General features: G+C 46.5%; 1 protein-coding gene and 1 long non-coding RNA gene across 3 annotated transcripts in view; one reads left to right on the top strand and one right to left on the bottom strand.

The window, feature by feature from the left end:
* Nucleotides 1-17,276, bottom strand: part of TRIQK (triple QxxK/R motif containing) — a 359,682-nt gene that overhangs the window by 260,079 nt on the left and 82,327 nt on the right. The gene's annotated exons all lie outside the window — the stretch shown is intronic.
* On the top strand, nt 13,983-15,172 carry LOC144827184 (uncharacterized). Its single transcript, XR_013610063.1, has 5 exons — nt 13,983-14,042; nt 14,134-14,236; nt 14,331-14,393; nt 14,494-14,559; nt 14,843-15,172. It is a non-coding gene; the product is annotated as an uncharacterized LOC144827184 (long non-coding RNA).

Genomic DNA, 17,276 nt, shown 5'->3' with positions numbered 1-17,276 from the left:
CAGACGAAACCACAGCACCGAGACAGCCCTCATCGCCGCCACAGACGACATCAGGCGCCAACTAGGCAACGGAGAAACATCAGCCCTCATTCTCCTGGACCTGTCAACCACCTTCGACGCGGTCTGCCATCGCACTCTAAAGACACGCCTCCAAGAAACCCGAATCCAAGAGAAGGCCCTTGACTGGACCACGTCCTTCCTCTCCGGCAGAACCCAGAGCGTCCGCCTCCCACCCTTCCGATCCGAAGCCTCCGACATCATCTGCGGTATCCCCCAGGGCTCATCCCTCAGCCCGACGCTGTTCAAACGTCTACATGGCCCCCCCTTGCACAAGTGGACCGCCATCACGACCTCAACATCATCTCCTACGCCGATGACACCCAGCTCATCCTCTCCCTCACCAAGGACCCACACACTGCCAAAACAAACCTCCACGAGGGAATGAAGGCAGTCGCCGACTGGATGAGGAGGAGCCGTCTGAAACTGAACTTGGACAAGACGGAGGACCTCATCCTCGGACGCACGCACTCAGCCTGGGACAACTCCTGGTGGCCGACCACACTTGGAACAGCACCGACACCCACCGACCATGCACGCAACCTAGGATTCATCCTCAACTCTTCCCTCTACATGTCTAAGCAGGTCATCGCCCTCTCCTCCTCCTGCTACAACACGCTCCGCAGGATCTACAAGTGGATCCCAACCGAAACAAGAAGAACAGTGACACAGGCCCTCATCAGCAGCAGACTGGACTACGGCAACACACTCTATGCAGGAATCCCAGCCAAACACCTACGACCACTACAACGCATCCAAACCGCCTCCGCCCAACTGATCATCAACGTTCCCCGCCGCAGCCACATCACCCCCTACCTGAGAGACCTACACTGGCTCCCGGTCGACAAAAGGATCACCTTCAAGCTCCTCACCCACGCACACAAAGCACTCCACAACGCCGGACCAGCCTACCTGAACAGCAGACTCGGCTTCTACACCCCCACCTGCCAGCTCCGCTCCGCCGGCCTCACCCTCGCCGCTGTCCCCCGCATCCAACGAACGACCTCTGGCGGCAGATCCTTCTCCTACCTCGCCGCCAAGACCTGGAACACCCTCCCAACCCACCTATGGCAGACCCAAGACCTACTCGCCTTCATAAGACTCCTCAAGACCTGGCTCTTCGAGCAGTAGCGGCACCCCCCTCCCCTCAGCGCCTTGAGACCCTCACGGGTGAGTAGCACGCTTTACATGTACTCTGATTGATTGATTGATTGGCAGCATCCGAGAGGCTTTGGTGATGTAGTCATTTTCTCTTTTTTCTGCTGTCCCACTTGGACGGCCTCGACCTGCTGGCATAAAAGGTTTATTATCTTCTTTATGGGGCCATCTATTTCGCCCCATAAAGAAGATAAGAAACCTTTTACGCCAGCAGTAAGTCGGGGAAGCCAGTCTAAGTGGGACGGCTCTAAAAGAGAACGTCACTGTAACCTCTTTTGCAATGGCTGGCCACCGTTTAGCATGAACGGTGACGCCAGCTAATAGAAAAGAGGGGCGGGGCTGAAACGCCGCTAGTGAAAGGCACTCTAAAACATAAAATCTCGCCAGCGAGACGGAGCATGTGTGCAGCCTACGCTAGCCGAGACCTAAAAATTGAGGTGCTGCCAGTGGATGGTGCATAAGCAGCAGACAGCACCAACCTGTACGACTCGAATTCAGAGCTAGCTACAGGGACCATAGCTACACTACTTTCTAGTATCTACCAACTCATAGAAGCATTTTATTAGTTTTGATGTGTTATGGTGATGGGCCATTCACAGTGAACTTACTTTGTTCTACGCTTACTTTAATTAAGTCAGTCTGAGGCCTCCTAGTTATTGGGAGTGAGCGCTGACAAGGCCACTTAAAAATGGATGTTAAAAGTGGTAAAGCATTTGTGAGCTGATTTGTGGCAGTAGAACAGGAAGGTGTGGGGGAGGAGTAATGAGTGGTGCCGTAATGAGGATGGGAGATGAACATTCAACGTATGCATTTATTTCATACAAACGCTACTCCCCCTCAAAAACAGGAGCAAATGTTACAGGACATTTTGTTTGACATGCTTAATTGGTCAGAATAAGACTGAACTTTGAAATATCTCACACGGTTAAGGCACCTGCAACACCTCTCTTACATACAATGTATAATGTTTACAGTCCTGGGAGACCATGTCTCAATCAATTAATCAAACAATACTTTATTCGGTTACTGCAATCACCATAAAAGCACATAAAAAACATTTTAAGATTAAAAACATTCATAATATTGACAAAAAAGGGGCCAAATACATAACCATAAATGTCCTTTCTCATTTGTTCCCATCGTGATCGATTTCCTCCATTTAAAAATATTTTTTTAAATGACAGTTACAGAATCTATTACATATTCCGTTTCTAAATGCTGTAGAACCACAAACGCTGGACGACATTGTTTCATACCATATGCCTTTAAAACAGGAACAATCCAAAAGCTTCTCTATAAAGAGTAAGATTTACAGAAAAATACCACATGAATAGTCGACTGTGCCGATATGTCATCACACAGACATTTACCTAACTCTCTTGACCAGTTGTTTATCTCTGGGAACCTTAACGATCTATGCAGAATACCCAGACGAAAACGCATTGATAAAAATCTATCATAATCGCCTGTAATCAGACATAAATAAGATAAGGCTGCATTCTAAATGTTGTCAGTGTGAGATTATGTGCTTGCACCATTACTTTATTCATTTCTAGACAATCTCTTTTCACTCAATAAATTTAGACAATCATTTTTAAGGTCTTTCCTGGATATCGTACTCATTGTACAAGGTTCGTCATAAAATTCCTGGTGGCGTAAATTTCTTTAAAAAGGATTTAACATATAACAGCCAACTGACTTGATTCAGCCCATCCAGCCCCATGCTATCTGTTAGTATCCAGAGATTAAACTGTGTCTCATCTGTGGTCCAATCCTACGCCATAAAAGAACTGGTTGAATTTTTATAATATCTTCTAAGTATGGCAAACCTAGTTCTGTGTGGCATATGAAAGAGGAGGTACTATTTGGGACCATCAACAAGAATTGTAAAAATATATTTTCGACTGTCTGAATAGAGCCCACATCGGCATACCCCCAAATGCCAGTTCCATAAGATGCACCTGTTACACATTTAGCTTTATAAATATTTAATTGTTCTACCGTGGGGTGTCTGCCTAATTTCCTGCTAAAATTTGATAAGGCAGGTAAGGTCCCTATAAACAACAGTCTCCTAGTTTTAACTGCCTGTACCTATGACTTTGTACGGTCGATAAAATTCCAAGGTAGGAAAAAGTCTTTGTGTTTTCGATCCGCTTATTATCAATAAATATAGTTCTGGACTCAATGCACCCTATACCGAAGTTCATTATAAACTTTTTGGAAGAATTAATAGAAAGGCCCAGGACTTACATAAAATGTGTAAAACTGGTAACGACCTTTTGAAGTCCCAACGGTGTGTGGGCCAGAACCGCATCATCCGCATATAGGAGTGCGGGGATAGGGTGTTTACCAGCTACCGGTAGGTCCTTGCATTCCCGAACTAAAACATTGCAAGAATATTTATATAAAATGTGAAGAGGAAAGGTGCAAGGACGCAGCCTTGTCTCACACCTCTCCTCACTCTAAAATGTATTGTGCATTCCCCCCGACCCCGAATCGGACCCTCGCCTTAGCCCCTGAATAAAGCTGCCTTAGAAAAGAAATTAATACCACATCTACACCCATCTCCTCTGAAATCATCCACAATTTATTGTGTATAACACAATCAAACGGCGCTGTTAAGTCGACAAATGCCAAGAATAAAGATCCTCTTTTAGCCTTGATATATTTATTTAACAAAATGTTGAGATTAATGCCCTGCACAATCGTACCCACTCTTGCGGAAGTCATATGTAGGTCGCTTATTATCGACCGGTCCTCTGCCCAGTCCTGTAATCTATTTAATAATACTCGGCCTACAATTTTCACTGTTGAACCCAGCAATGATATTGGCCAATAGCAGGCCGGGTTGGCCCTATCTCCTTTGTAAAAAAATCGGTACCTAAATAGATTTGTACCATGAAGTTAAAAAACCAGCAGAGCTGCATGCATTTAAAACGTACATTAGCAGAGGGCCCCCATAACGCCATGTTTGATTTAAAAAGGTAGACCGGTACGCCATCCGGCCTGGGAGCATTACCGCCCAAGCTTGTAGTAATGGGCAGATTTACCTCGCTAAGTTCAAAAGGGGTGACCTGGTAGGGAATCCCGAGAATGCTCTGCAATGGGCTGGCCCGGCGAATGCCAAGCCAGCGTGAATTTGGAAATAAAGAGTTCAGAGCGCCGGGCGTGGTCCAGTTACAATCTGGCCACCAATGTTAATCGTTTTAGGAGTCTCTTTACACCCCAAGTGCAGGCCCAGTTCAGGACACTAAACTGGCGGCAAGATGGTCATGCGCCACGCCACACAGCCTCTGTCTAAGACTCCCACGCAGCTGCCGCCGCAGCTCCCGGTGCACCACTTCATCACGGCAGGAGGCCTCTGCTACGGCAGGAGGCCTCTGCTGCGGCGCAGCCCGTCATTGTCTACACTTCGGCCGCAGCGGTATGAGCCTGCTTGGCACATCGCACGCACATGTCTGGCCTCCCATTAGGCTTTCGCTGACGCGCTCTAGCACCTGCTGTGCCCCCCTCGAGTCGCACTGCAACTACCGTGGGCCGGCCGCGAGGAGCGTGCCCTACGCTGGACACAAAAAGCACTGCCAAGGCACAAATAAAGGAAAAAGAAAACAATAAAAACTAAAATAAAGAACAAGCATCAAGGCGCAAAATTACTTACAAACCACACGGGCATCACTGCCAGCCCACGTGGTGTCCCTGCCACACACGTACCACTACTGCCACCACCCTCTTAGATGGTGGCTAGCCTGCAGCAAGCCAGCAGAATTCGGACCACTCTCTGTGCTCCACCTATCCTGAAGCGCTCCTGCCAACACTGCACGGTGGACACACACTCCACCAACCAGCCTGCAGACCGTCACTCCGTGGTTCCTGCTAGGCCTATGGTGAGGTCGCACAAGGTCGTAGCCTGGCCTGTTGCACATCCCGGCCTGGTACCCAGCACTTCAAGTCACTAGTGTGCCCAACCGTGCAATCACCCAACATTGTTCCCCTCCCAGTCACTGCTGCAACTCTCCATTCGCCAGCATGGCATTAGTCCAACCATTAGAGCGGTTCACCATTACAGTTCCCCCCACCCTCCCAAGCAGCACGCTGGAAGGCGGGGGTAAAGAGCCTAGAGACCTACTTCGAAGCAGCAGAGATCACGGCCCCGCAAAGGAGAGCCATGCTCCTCCACCTGGGCGGAGCAGACATTCACAAGCTCTCCAAGAAGGTGTGCGAAGCCGGAACGCAGAGGAACTATGCCACGATGTGAGATGCCATCACGGCTCATCTTGAGCCTTACGCCAACCCCGACTTCAAACGTTTCCTTCTCCATCAGGCACGTCAACAGCCGGACGAGTCGGTGGACGTCTTCTATTGGCGGCTGAAAGAGCTGCCGCGCAACTGTATCTCCCAGATGAGGATGACAAAGTCTGGGCCCAGTTCATCCACGGATGTGCATCGTCCAAACTGGGCGAACGTGTCCTGCAAGAACATAACATGCTTATGAGAGACATCCTGACGCTGGGACGTTCCAAAGAGATGTCCAAGGCCAGGGCGGCTCACATGGATCCTAAGCCCGCCACGCCGATTAAGGAAGGACCTGTCTACGCCATTCGCACGGAGGCGAGAGAGAACAAGCCAAAGTACGCCAAATCAGCCCCACACTCCTCTAAGCAAAATCCGCAGAGTCTCCTGTGTGGGTGGTGTGGAGGCTCGTACCCCCACAAAGGAACCTGCCCTGCCAGTGGCAACAGCATGGCAGCACATGCGGAAAACTGAACCACTTCTCGAAAGTGTGTCACTCGTCACAAAGAAGATGGCCCAAGGGCTCACCAAAGCAAGTGCGAGCACTCAGACCACTCCCCGATGGCTCCTCCAAAAGTGAGATGGCTGATGACAACGCCGCCACTGTCCATGTGGCAAGGATTTTGAACGCGCTCACAGCCACCCACCACGCCGCACCAATTTGCAAGATCGTTGTGCAAGACCACGCTATAGCTGCACTCATCAACACCCAATCCACTGGCGCTCCGCAACACCAACGTGTAGGTATACGCGTTTGGCAACCACTCTCCGTTCCAGCTGTGTGGTGTCTTCCAGGCAGATCTCTCTCACGACGCCACACACCAACGAGCCAAGGTATATGTGTCGCAAGAAGGATTGGGATTCCTACTCAGCTGTCGCACTGCCCAGGACCTCAACTTAATCCAGTTCGCCTTCGATGTACATGCACACGACCTGGACCGACTGCTACCAGATTTTATGCCACTATTCGATGGGATTGGGTGTCTGAAAGGTCCGGCTATCCAGTTGCACATTGACAAGTCAGTGGCTTCAATAGCCCTCAGGCACCGAAGGATTGCCTTCCTACTCCGGCCAAAGGTGAAAGCCGAACTCAGACTACTGGAAAGTTCAGGCATCATTCAGCGTGTGCAAGGCCCTATGCCATGGGTATCCCCCATTGTCGTAGCAAAATAACTAAAGCAGCCGGATGCAGCACACATCTGTGTGGACAGGAGAGTCCCAAACCTAGCAATCTGACACCAAAAGTAGATGACATCGGTGAACTGGCAGGATCCAAATGGTTCTCCAAAATGGATCCTCGTTCTGCCTACCATCAAATACCCCTGCACCCAGACTCCCGTCCCATCACTACTTTGTCAACTGATGCAAGAATCTGGAGGTACACCTAGCTTACCTTTGAGATCTCAAGCACTGCAGAGGTCTTCCAGAACATCGTCAAGAACGTCCTCCACCGTCTGGAAGGTGTGCTCAATGTGAGCAACGACATCTTGGTACACCGTCCCACACTGGCAGAACACCTCGTTCACCTGTAAGCCGTGTTTTTACACCTCAAGAGAACGTGGACTGACGCTGCACTGGGAAAAATGCGATTTCCTGAGGAAGGACATCAGCTCTTTCGGCTATAAATTCTCTGATGAAGGAATTGGGCCCGACCCCGACAAGGTGAAGGACATCCAGGAAGCACCAGCCCCAACGTCAGTGTCGGGAGTCCGCAGTTTTTTGGGTATGGTTACATACTGTGGAGGCTTCATCAAGACCTTTTCGGACATAACTGGCCTCAGAGACCTACCCAAAACCGCCAGCCCATGGAAATGGGAATCCAAGCAGGAAGATGCATTCCAACAAACTAAAGCAGCACTATCTACTGACACCACGCTAGTATATTTTTACCCCAGAAGGGAGTCCCAATCGGTGGTTGACGCCAGCCCCACTGGCCTAGGCGCTGTCCTAGAACAACAACAAGAATGTGGGGAATGGGCCCCAGTTGCCTACGCCAGCTGGACCCTCACGCCAACGGAACAACAGTACTCACAGATTGAGAAGGAGGCAATTGCAATATTGTGGGGGTGCCACCACTCCTTTATATACCTGTATGCCCACCCATTAACTGCAATTACCGACCACAAACCTCTGATCCCGCTGGCTCCTCATCATGCCCTCCCCCGAGGATTGAAAAATTGATTCTGCAGCTGCAGGAATTCCAATTCACCGTTGAATATAGACCAGGCACTCTGAACCCGGCAGACTTACTGTAAAGGCACGCTCGGCCGGCCACCCTCCCGGAGGTCGCAGAAGCGGCGGCCACAGAAGATTACATGGGGATGGTCATGGAAAGGTTCAGGCTCATTCCCATAGCCCTCAAGGAGGTCATAGAAGCCACAAAAGACGATGGCTGCCTCCAGATCGCCATTCAAGCATTCACCTCAGGCGATTGGAAGCCACTGCAAAGCCCGATGCCACTCTGTGCCGTGACAGCCCAGGCTTTCCTGAAAGCCCTATACCAAGTCCGCCAAGAACTGTCCGTGACTGCTGATGGCTGTCTCCTGAGAGGCCCGCGCCTTGTCCTACCAGGGAGTCTGACCCAGCAAGCGGCCCTGCTCGCACATGGAGCCCATCAAGGGATAGTCAAATCGAAGAACCTCCTCAGGAGAAAGGTCTGGTTTCCCGGCATAGAACAACGAATAGAAACAATAGTACACCACTGTCCCATTTGCCTTGCAACTGGTCTGCCAAGCAGAACTGTGTCGGTGATCACTGAACCTTCTCCTGGTGCACCATAGGAAAGAGTGAGTGCTGACTTTGGCAGTCTACCCGGAGGAAGGTACATGCTAGTAGTAGTGGACGATTGTTTCCGAAATCCGGAGGTTGAGCTTGTCTCTACAACATCTGCAGTGGAAGTAATCCCCAAGTTTGAAAAACTCATGGCGACAAATGGACACTTTGGTGAACTCCGCATCGAAAATGGCCTACCATTCACCAGTGCAGTACTGACAGAATATCTGGCATCCCACAAAGTCAAACACAGCAGGATAACCCCAAGATGCCCTCAGGCCAATGGCAAAGTCTGATGAGAACTCTTAACAAAACAATTCAAATCGCACTAGCGGAAAGTTGCAATCTGGAACAAGCCTTATTGCACCACTGGCATATCCCGAGCGGGTTGTGTTTCGGTAGAACAGCGACAGACACCATCCCGCATCATCCGGCAGAGACACCAAATCCCCCGAATCCGTTGGACTCCAAACGAACCAAGAACACGGAGAAGACACGCTAGAGAATGTCTAGTCGTTGTGGGTGACCGGGTACTCGTACAAGACCGCCACCCAGCATGAAAGTTCCGGCTACCCTTAGAACTAGACCACAGGACCATGATCGATGTCAAAGGCACCATGGTTACAGCTCGGAGAGGACATGAGCATGTGACCCGCAACATATCCCAATTCAAGAGAGTCCCAGAGGATGACACCGAAGAATTTCCAGTGGTTAGCCTACCAGGAAAGATGGTCACAAGCAGCCCTCCATGCGCTGACGGAGAGCCTGGTGATCCCGTACCCACAACAGCAGAGGACCTGTTTGCGACACCAGTCCCTGGTACAGCGCAAGACTCTGAACCAAATACCCCAGGCGCCCAGGGTGCGAGCACAAGACCTAGAGATCGCAATAACATGCCTGTGTCATCACCGACACCCTCAGGGCGCAGCAGTCAAGGTCGATATAACCTGCGGTAACATCCAAAGCTGATCCAGAAGTACAAGTACTTAGTATCCGGCTGATCCTCGACAGCGGCTGAGCCTGCAGCTGTAAGAAGAGGCTCCGGTACCCTGTGATCACGTAAGAATGTTCCATACGCATCCTGCTGTCATAGTCTGTGATTTGTGAACTCTAAAAGTTTCTCACTGTTCTCCTTTTGTATTGTTGAACGTTTGGTTTATTCTCACCATCTCCTGACAAAGGAGGAATGTAATGTTTACAGTCCTGGGAGACCAGTGATAATGTGATCCCGGCACAACAGAGTGAGAATGCAGAATGGACAAACCTTCTCAATATGAGGAAGAGACTGAAGCGCATGGAGTCTCAAGCACACTATATGCTTCAATATTTAAGATCTGGAGTCATTCCGTCTGGCCTACGGGTTAGGAATGTTCCGGCCTTGTTCATCGAAGTCAGAAAGTTCCTGGAGCGGTGGTCGCTTATTGCCAACCGCTGCTCCAGGGACTGGATGATGCTTATCATCGAGACGGCCAGGGACATGATGGAGGCCTTGAACAAGGAAATTATATCTTTGGAGGAAAAATTGAATTCCTCTACAGCACTTGAAGAGGCGAAGGCTAGATTGGAAAGGATTAATACCGATATGAAGGATTTTGAAATATACCCGACGAACAAAAAAACTGATAAACCAAAAAAGGATATTAGATGGTACACTCAGGAGAAGGCATATCCATATCTACAGGCTACTTTTTATCAAGAATCTAATTACAATCAAGGACAACCAGGAAACTCCAATAGATACCGTAGGAGAGGCTTTAACTTTTCGGACACATTTTCAACCGATTCCGAAAATGAGACAGGTTATGACAATGAAGAACACCACTATGAGGGACGACCACCTCGTGGCAGAGCGATGGGGCATCAGTCATATCGAGGCCAGTCATCTCCTTTTTTAGGGAGAGGTCAGTTTCGTGGGAGGAACAAACGTTGGGAACCAGACAGGAGGGAACCTCATCAGGGAGCCCCTCCACATCAACAGCCATATGTCAAAACCAGACACAACCAATACTGGCGTTGAATACTGAGGATATGCCCTCATTAGATAGGAATGACGATTTACCAATATTCAATTTGTCATCCACACAGTTGAACAATGAGGAACGTTCCTTACTAAGTAGAGGTCTCTCGTTTGTCCCGAGCACCCATCCTAACATTTTCAAATTATTCCAAGATCTGTTCTCTTTTTTCAGGAATGTCCGTTTGAAGAAATCTTTTCAAGAACGTCCTGCAGTTATAAGTGAGACCAACCGCTCAAACTGCAAACCTCCTTCACAATTTACCCCAACTTTGGAAATGGTCGGCCCAGAGGTTCATATCTTTGAACAAACTGTTTTAAAAGAAGTAGGCAGGTTAACTAAGAAATCCCAATCTGTTCGTAATAACCTCACATTAACAGAGAACAAGGCCCTTCAAAGTTTAAAATTGAATAGAGAACTGATTGTGAAACCATGCGATAAAGGGGGAGGGATTGCCGTTCTTGATAAAGTGGATTACGATACAAGGATTCATGACATGTTATCAGTAACCCACCATTACAGTAGGGCACATCCAAGGGACCTCATGAAACTCACACAGACGATTGATGAGATAACTAGTAAGGCTTTGGAAAGAGGGGATATTTGCCAACAGGAGTTTAATTTTCTTAACAAATCTTGTCCTGTTACACCAGCCCTGTATGGACTCCCCAAAACTCACAAATGCATGACTGATCCTCCCATGCGACCAATTATTTCCACCATCGGTTCTAGCACGGAGCCACTTTCAAAATTTGTGGACTCCTTTTTATGCCCATTGACTCGCACTTATACCTCCTTTATTCGCGACACTGGTGACATCATCTCGAAATTGGAGGGAATGGCATTCAATCCTCAGACTGAGATACTGGTAACGCTTAACATTGAGGCCCTATACACCAACATCCCTCAATGTCAGGCGTTACAGTCAGTGGCTGACCTTCTGTCCAGGACTCCGGGTGACAGACCTGATGGTTTCATACTTGAATGTTTGGAAGTAGTTCTTTTTAACAACTTTTTCCGAGTTCAATGGGGTATTATTTCAGCAAATAAAGGGCACCAGTATGGGCGCTTCCTGTGCCCAGAGTGTAGCAAACATCTACATGGGGGAGTGGGAGAGGAGAAATGTCTTTAATGAAGTGGCTCCATTTTTTGACAATGTTGTCACATGGAGGCGCTTCATTGACGACATTTTTCTGATCTGGAGAGGTGAGGAAGATTCCCTGAAAGAATACCTGCTATGGCTCAACGCTAGTGATTGTAACTTAACCTTTACCGCTAATTATAGCCCTCAAAGTGTGGACTTCTTGGATATTTGTATATCTGGGACCAATTTGGTCCTTGAAGTCAGTCTGTTCCGTAAACCAACAGCTAAAAATACGATTCTCCAATACCAAAATTATCATCCTGGTATACAAAAAGATTCAATTCCATTTGGAGAATTTCTTCGAATTCGAAGAAATTGTAGTACCATGTCTGAATTTCACAAACATGGAGATGCTCTCAAATTAAGACTACTAACTAGAGGTTCTCCGAATCGGCTAGTCCGACATGCCTATAAGAGGGCTAAATATTATAATAGAGATGCCCTACTAGAAGGTAATCAACGCGCCAAGAAAGAACAAGTGGTCTGCGTGGTGAATCATTCCCCGTTCAATTTCAAACTTAAAAACATCATCCAGTAAAATTGGAGGATATTGAATATGGGAGATGAGGTGTCAATATTGGAAGCACCGTTAGTAGCATTCCGCAGGAATCACAATCTACGTGACATGTTAGTCCATACTAGAATTCAGAATACCAACAAGTTAAGGCAAAGTACCATCACGGGACTACCACCAGTTTTGGGAAATCACAGGTGTGGCGGATGCCACGCATGTGACACAGCCATTGTCACAGATTGCTTTGTGCACAAAGAGAAAAAAAGATCGAACTTAAGGACTTCACTAATTGTCGAAGCAAGAATATAATTTATTGTATTTCTTGCCCCTGCAACATGGTTTATATTGGAGAATCTGGACGTGAATTTCGTGTTCGCCTTAGCGAACATAAATCCTCTATACGAAACCATCGTACAGAAGCACCTTTGGTTAGACATTTTCCGGAAAAATGCCATTCTGCAACCGACGTTCGTTGGTGCATTCTGGAAAAGGTAAAGGGGAGTGTTGGTACCCCCATGGACATCTCACGCAAACAACAGGAGTGTTTCTGGATATTCTACTTAGACTCCGTGAAACAGGGACTGAATGAAGAAATTCAATGGATCATTACTAAACCCTGGTAGTTACCAACATAAAACGTTTGGTGGCGTTCCTGTCGTACCATAGGCAAAAATGAGGTACTGTGTGGTCAGCTATGCCTATGTGTACGGCATGTCGCCTGGTGGAGGTTGAATTTTTTTTTATTCCTGGCGGGTTCAGTTTCGGCCTACCAGTATTGATACTCAGTATTGATTATATGTATGTCAAGCACTAATATTGATTGATATGCATATACATTATCTTTGTAATAAAAAATTATAAATAAATATTAGTCCTCCTCTGCTAGAGTTTTGTGATAATAATTGACGTTTAATATGAGTAAGAACTTGCAAATAGACTAATAATATAGTCTTTAATTCAAGTATATTGTTATTAGGGTCTCTTTTTATCGGACTGCCCTACGTCAATTTTTTCATACGTCCAACCAATAAATCATCTTAACATATGGGTGTGACTGATTAACTCGTGACAGTCTCTTGGTATTCCGATGATTACTGGTGGCCATATGACAAATCAATATGCTTTCCTTCTGTGTTGAGACAACCTTAAGATGGTGATATTCAGCTTAGTCCGTTATTTAGTTCTTTGACCTACGATAGTCGCCCATGACGTAGAAAGTACGGGACGATGCAGTCACAGCTGCAACAGTTTACCAATTGGTTCGCGGGCTATTTAAGATGCAAGGCTCGTTCGTAACTCTGCAACCTCGAAGAAATTGAGGACGATGGCGGCGGCGGTGGCGGCTCGTGAAGGGGATTAGAAATGTTGCACTCTTAAAACGTAAGTGCTTGCTGGGTTATTGTCCGCAAATAAATCCCTCTCAAGGCTAATATAAGTTACAACGTCCCTTAGAGGGTGTAAACACACCTAACTAAAGTAGAAACTGCAGGATAGTGTAGCGCTGTGATTTTTAAACTTGCTTAGACAGCGCTGTAATCCAATCGTTAATATCCGTGGGGCGGACATACTTATTTAACTCAAGGGGTAACTGAGAAATGGCGTAATGCAGTCACTATGGCTCTTGCCCTATTCAGACAGGCGTTGTAAACCAACTACAGTCAATCGCGGCTACATCGCTATAAAAAGGGTGAGGTTAAATTTGTATATAGGTGCGACCGTTCCAATATCCGGATAAGTGTATATGCTTCACGGTAAAAAATGTATTTTATGAGATCTTTCGGCGCGCTCGCTAATCCGAATGCCATTGGTTAGTGATAGGAGCCGGTTGGTGATGTTGCACCAAAGTATGCACTCGGAGGTTGTGTTGGTGGGCCCCCTTACATTTTGCTAATTTGGAACTTCGTGGGTAATATGGTATCACGTCAGTTATCTGCCGCACTTGTGCAACCATGACTCTTTGTGAATATAAGGCTGTAGTCATATAGGAGATAGTTCACTGTTTCCCAATTATCATACGCCTCTTTTTTCTTAGGCGCTGGAATACTCTTATGACGATCAGGAGACTCAAACTGCAAGTGTTTGACACAGAAAAGTAAGTTGGCACATGTGTGCTTTACACAAAGGTCTCACTCCTAATTTTGTTAAGATGCTTATGTGAGGCACCCCTGATTATTTCTTTATAGAGGTGGCGTCCCCTCTACACCATTGAATAAAGGAAGAGCACCATACCGATAGATTACTAATAGCCGCCCCTCGCCTCGGTTAGCTATTTTTCATATTAAACAGGTAAAAAGCATGTTTGTAGGCATTTAACTATTTATCACAACTAAATCTGAGTGAGGTTTTACAACAAAAAGTTCTTCTTTGGTATATTTTTCAGCTGTTGGCTGCTTGTCTTATTCTGACTAAAAAGTATGCATATCTGACTGCGCCTAACCGCCAGGTAATAAAGGATGATTATTTCGTATTGCATCATGAGCAAATGTTTAGGCCAATTCCATACACAGTAAGGATGAGTAATCTCTATGTCCTTCTTGATTCAGATGACGTGCTAGAGTGTTGCCATCCCTAAAAAAACATCGCAACATATATGTTCGTTTTTTACAGAGGTATTTATCAGATACATTTTTAAATCTTTATATCTTATGACTTGAGCCCAGCGTAGTTTGGGGCATTGAATAGATCTTTTCTTTCTCCTTCCAGAAACTGGGTATCACACTTTACTGAATGGGTTATAAGGTTCACTGGGTGGTGAGAAACTGTGAGAATCTGAAGTGTGGGTCCTGGTCCATTCTGTTGTTTCAAATGTAATTAAGTATTTGCTAAGCTTTACAGGGCATAAGTGGATGAAAAATTAATTTTTGTGTATATTGTTTCTGACTTACATTCCAGGTTCAGAGGTCCTATACCGCACTGTATCTGTCTTGGTCCTGAAGAAGGTGGTCCGTACTCCTGCTAATTCCACCGAAACGCGTCGACCTTCTCCTTTCCTTTTTAAAATCACATGACTTTGGTCATGTAGAGGACACCAGATTCAATGCTATAGGACACAATTTTTGTTGTTTTTGTGATGAGATGGATGTTTAGGTAGTATGTATGTTTTGTGCGTGTGTGGCTCTTTACCTGTGTTGTATATATTTAATTATGTTTTCATGAACTGAAATAGATATATATGCATAGCTTCGATATGGTGAAAAATATTTTTTTCTGAAGCCTTTTTGTAATATGTATATATTTTTATAATTGTTACACTTGAAAATTATGATAAAAATGAAAAAATAGACTTTTTTACTGAAAATGAAATAAAATGAAAAACAATTCACATTTGGTGTAGACATTGTTGGTGTATGCCCTGTGTTTGAGAGATTATCCCAATGATAAATGTATTTATAGGTCAAGAGGGAGCTATTTCAGTTGCCTGTTGTTCTTTTCCCCTCTACTCCCTGACCTGAAAGTAAATCCTAGAGGGGGTCCCCCTTCTTTCACTATTTACAGTCCTGGGAGACACCATGTCTCCCCATAATCCAGGGGTGACCTGGTTGAGCACCCCGAGCGTGGTCTGTAAGGGGTTGGCCCGGCGTATGCCGAGCCAGCGTGAGTTACGGAAATCAAGAGCCCCGGGCTGCGGGCGTGGTCCAGTTACAATCTGGCCACCAAGGTTAATAGTGTCCGGAGTCTCTCTTTACGCCCCACGCCCCAAGTGCAGGCCCAGTCCAGGACACTACACAGCGGTTGGAAAAGGCAAAAAACCTGCCTCACAACCATTGTTAGCTTGAAAAGCTTTTGTGAATACTACAATCCGAGTATGTTTTAATTCCCTTAATGCCATTGGCATCAATGTGTTAGGCTCAGGCTAGCCTCCAGGAAATAAGGGCTTGAAAAAGTGCAGTTCTGATGGCCCTTTAAGCTAGGCATTTGACAGCAGGAAGTGAAAAGAAGAAACCTCATTCACACCATGAAGCTGCTGCTCTGAACACGAAGCAGACCAAGTCAGGCTCTGCAGAACGTGTCCTGGTGTGCTGTTGAATGTGTCCTGGTGTTAGCATATTACACTGGGAGTGGACCAATATTTTTCATCCGAGTCCAGCGCAGATCCCGGATCTGGTGCAATAATAGCTGCCGGATTAAGATTTCACTTGTTCCTCTCATTGCCTGCACTGATGCTACAGAAAAGGAAACACCAGCCCTGCCCAGAAGGCCACATCCTTAGCCCGCCACTCTATCTGCATTTCTCATTTTGTCCATGTGAAGAAAATAAGGAGTATTTATGACAGGGAAGGTGCCATGGCAGTCACATTTCAGTCAGACATCACAGGTCCTCCTTTAAAGTGGGCAGGGTACTGCAGTCAAACGGTTTTCGAGACTGCAATACGTTGCAGCAAAGGGTGACACCCCATTAACATCTCACTACATGTCTGACGCTTGGGAGACAGCCTGAGCTCCATGCGGTAGCAGTGCCACTGTAGCTATGTTTGCCTGTAGCAGACTTGGTATTGGAGATCAGATGGAGGTAGTGGAGAAATCATTGGACTGCGGTGTATTCAAAATCAGCTGGAACGATCCAAGAACGCTATAAGAAACCAAATCATAAAATAAGTCAACACTGGGGATGAGCCCTGCCCTAGATGTACTTTGATGCCAGATAGATAACCTGCCTTGAGCAACACCCAGCCTACTTCTCTCATCTGGACACTCTCCAAGTAAATGCCTAATAACAGTTTGTCATAACCCACCCCATCTGCACCGCCCTTTAATCCAACCTAACCAGCATTACTTTCAGGTCTTCTGTAAAGTACATTTATACACTCCATCCTCCTGAAAATAAACATGGTTAAATGAGTTGTGGACTGTTTTTTTCCATAACAAATAATTTGTTAGTTTTATTTTCCTTTATAACTAGATTAAAGAATACGTATTTATGTGCGACAATGTCAGACCTCTTGCCTTGGCCAACGCTTATTTTCTTTCTCCCGACCCGCACTCCCTTTTACATCGTCTTTGTTGCCCCCCCAAATCCACCGCCTCTGTTGTTCATTAATTTAATGTGGGACACTGCTGAGCGGAGTACTTTAGTGATGGTAAAATAGTCCCTCATGGACTGCAATGAAAACACTTCATAATAGGTGGGATGATAGACAGCCAATAGCATAATATGAGAGGGAAATACTCCTCTAAGCAGAGCCAGTACCCATAGTAGCAGCCGCGGCCAGTGAAGGTAAGAGCGGTGGGTGGGGGATTTCAACAGACTATGATGAGGGAAACTTAATAAATAAATAATTTCCTTTGGCATCGAACTTCAAAATCCCCTCTCCACCCCGCACTTGGC

This window comes from Lissotriton helveticus, chromosome 4_1 (genome assembly GCF_964261635.1).
Source record: "Lissotriton helveticus chromosome 4_1, aLisHel1.1, whole genome shotgun sequence".
NCBI lineage: Eukaryota > Metazoa > Chordata > Amphibia > Caudata > Salamandridae > Lissotriton > Lissotriton helveticus.
The sequence above is the reverse complement of the archived record's forward strand: the minus strand, read 5'-3'. Positions and strand labels throughout refer to the sequence as shown.